The following is a 3,383-nucleotide window of genomic DNA, read 5'->3' on the forward strand; positions in this document are numbered from 1 at the left end:
TCTGCGAGCGTGCGTGCCCGGGAAAAGGGCCTCTTGGCCGGCCTGAGCGTTTAATAATAGCGGGCCGGCTCATCGAGCGTGCGTGCCCGGGAAAAGGGCCTCTTGGCCGGCCTGAGCGTTTAATAATAGCGGGCCGGCCCCGCGAGCGTGCGTGCCCGGGAAAAAGGCCTCCTTGCAGGCGTGAGAGTTTAATAATAGCGGGCCGGCTCATCGAGCGTGCGTGCCCGGGAAAAGGGCCTCCTTGCAGGCGTGAGAGTTTAATAATAGCGGGCCGGCTCTGCGAGCGTGCGTGCCCGGGAAAAGGGCCTCTTGGCCGGCCTGAGCGTTTAATAATAGCGGGCCGGCTCATCGAGCGTGCGTGCCCGGGAAAAGGGCCTCTTGGCCGGCCTGAGCGTTTAATAATAGCGGGCCGGCCCCGCGAGCGTGCGTGCCCGGGAAAAAGGCCTCCTTGCAGGCGTGAGAGTTTAATAATAGCGGGCCGGCTCATCGAGCGTGCGTGCCCGGGAAAAGGGCCTCCTTGCAGGCGTGAGAGTTTAATAATAGCGGGCCGGCTCGGCGAGCGTGCGTGCCCGGGAAAAGGGCCTCTTGGCCGGCGTGAGAGTTTAATAATAGCGGGCCGGCCCCGCGAGCGTGCGTGCCCGGGAAAAAGGCCTCCTTGCAGGGGTGAGAGTTTAATAATAGCGGGCCGGCCCGGCGAGCGTGCGTGCCCGGGAAAAAGGCCTCCTTGCAGGCGTGAGCGTTTAATAATAGCGGACCGGCTCTGCGAGCGTGCGTGCCCGGGAAAAGGGCCTCTTGGCCGGCCTGAGCGTTTAATAATAGCGGGCCGGCCCGGCGAGCGTGCGTGCCCGGGAAAAAGGCCTCTTGGCCGGCTTGGGGGATTGAAAAAAAATCCCCCATTCATTTTCAACGGGAGGGGTCGGCGGTACCGCTTGGTGTCCGCCAGACGGCGGTGTGGTAGGCAAATGGCGGGCCTGCACGGCGAGCGTGCGTGCCCGGGAAAAAGGCCTCCTTGCAGGCGTGAGAGTTTAATAATAGCGGGCCGGCCCGGAGAGCGTGCGTGCCCGGGAAAAAGGCCTCTTGGCCGGCGTGAGAGTTTAATAATAGCGGGCCGGCCCGGCGAGCGTGCGTGCCCGGGAAAAAGGCCTCCTTGCAGGCGTGAGTGTTTAATAATAGCGGGCCGGCTCATCGAGCGTGCGTGCCCGGGAAAAGGGCCTCTTGGCCGGCGTGAGAGTTTAATAATAGCGGGCCGGCTCATCGAGCGTGCGTGCCCGGGAAAAAGGCCTCTTGGCCGGCTTGGGGGATTGTAAAAAAAAATCCCCCATTCATTTTCAACGGGAGGGGTCGGCGGTACCGCGTGGTGTCCGCCAGACGGCGGTGTGGTAGGCAAATGGCGGGCCTGCACGGCGAGCGTGCGTGCCCGGGAAAAATGCCTCCTGGCCGGCGTGAGAGTTTAATAATAGCGGGCCGGCTCATCGAGCGTGCGTGCCCGGGAAAAAGGCCTCCTTGCAGGCGTGAGAGTTTAATAATAGCGGGCCGGCTCGGCGAGCGTGCGTGCCCGGGAAAAAGGCCTCCTTGCAGGCGTAAGAGTTTAATAATAGCGGGCCGGCTCATCGAGCGTGCGTGCCCGGGAAAAAGGCCTCTTGGCCGGCTTGGGGGATTGAAAAAAAATCCCCCATTCATTTTCAACGGGAGGGGTCGGCGGTACCGCTTGGTGTCCGCCAGACGGCGGTGTGGTAGGCAAATGGCGGGCCTGCACGGCGAGCGTGCGTGCCCGGGAAAAATGCCTCCTGGCCGGCGTGAGAGTTTAATAATAGCGGGCCGGCTCGGCGAGCGTGCGTGCCCGGGAAAAAGGCCTCTTGGCCGGCGTGAGAGTTTAATAATAGCGGGCCGGCTCGGCGAGCGTGCGTGCCCGGGAAAAGGGCCTCTTGGCCGGCGTGAGAGTTTAATAATAGCGGGCCGGCTCATCGAGCGTGCGTGCCCGGGAAAAGGGCCTCTTGGCCGGCGTGAGAGTTTAATAATAGCGGGCCGGCTCAGCGAGCGTGCGTGCCCGGGAAAAGGGCCTCTTGGCCGGCGTGAGAGTTTAATAATAGCGGGCCTGAGAGTTTAATAATAGCGGGCCGGCTCGGCGAGCGTGCGTGCCCGGGAAAAGGGCCTCTTGGCCGGCGTGAGAGTTTAATAATAGCGGGCCGGCTCATCGAGCGTGCGTGCCCGGGAAAAAGGCCTCCTTGCAGGCGTGAGAGTTTAATAATAGCGGGCCGGCCCGGCGAGCGTGCGTGCCCGGGAAAAAGGCCTCCTTGCAGGCGTGAGAGTTTAATAATAGCGGGCCGGCTCGGCGAGCGTGCGTGCACGGGAAAAAGGCCTCTTGGCCGGCGTGAGAGTTTAATAATAGCGGGCCGGCCCGGCGAGCGTGCGTGCCCGGGAAAAAGGCCTCCTTGCAGGCGTGAGAGTTTAATAATAGCGGGCCGGCTCATCGAGCGTGCGTGCCCGGGAAAAGGGCCTCCTTGCAGGCGTGAGAGTTTAATAATAGCGGGCCGGCTCTGCGAGCGTGCGTGCCCGGGAAAAGGGCCTCTTGGCCGGCCTGAGCGTTTAATAATAGCGGGCCGGCTCATCGAGCGTGCGTGCCCGGGAAAAGGGCCTCTTGGCCGGCCTGAGCGTTTAATAATAGCGGGCCGGCCCCGCGAGCGTGCGTGCCCGGGAAAAAGGCCTCCTTGCAGGCGTGAGAGTTTAATAATAGCGGGCCGGCTCATCGAGCGTGCGTGCCCGGGAAAAGGGCCTCCTTGCAGGCGTGAGAGTTTAATAATAGCGGGCCGGCTCTGCGAGCGTGCGTGCCCGGGAAAAGGGCCTCTTGGCCGGCCTGAGCGTTTAATAATAGCGGGCCGGCTCATCGAGCGTGCGTGCCCGGGAAAAGGGCCTCTTGGCCGGCCTGAGCGTTTAATAATAGCGGGCCGGCCCCGCGAGCGTGCGTGCCCGGGAAAAAGGCCTCCTTGCAGGCGTGAGAGTTTAATAATAGCGGGCCGGCTCATCGAGCGTGCGTGCCCGGGAAAAGGGCCTCCTTGCAGGCGTGAGAGTTTAATAATAGCGGGCCGGCTCGGCGAGCGTGCGTGCCCGGGAAAAGGGCCTCTTGGCCGGCGTGAGAGTTTAATAATAGCGGGCCGGCCCCGCGAGCGTGCGTGCCCGGGAAAAAGGCCTCCTTGCAGGGGTGAGAGTTTAATAATAGCGGGCCGGCCCGGCGAGCGTGCGTGCCCGGGAAAAAGGCCTCCTTGCAGGCGTGAGCGTTTAATAATAGCGGACCGGCTCTGCGAGCGTGCGTGCCCGGGAAAAGGGCCTCTTGGCCGGCCTGAGCGTTTAATAATAGCGGGCCGGCCCGGCGAGCGTGCGTGCCC

Source organism: Hippocampus guttulatus, unplaced genomic scaffold (genome assembly GCF_054856545.1).
Source record: "Hippocampus guttulatus isolate MCC_2025c unplaced genomic scaffold, RoL_Hgut_1.0 HiC_scaffold_168, whole genome shotgun sequence".
Taxonomy (NCBI): Eukaryota; Metazoa; Chordata; class Actinopteri; order Syngnathiformes; family Syngnathidae; genus Hippocampus; species Hippocampus guttulatus.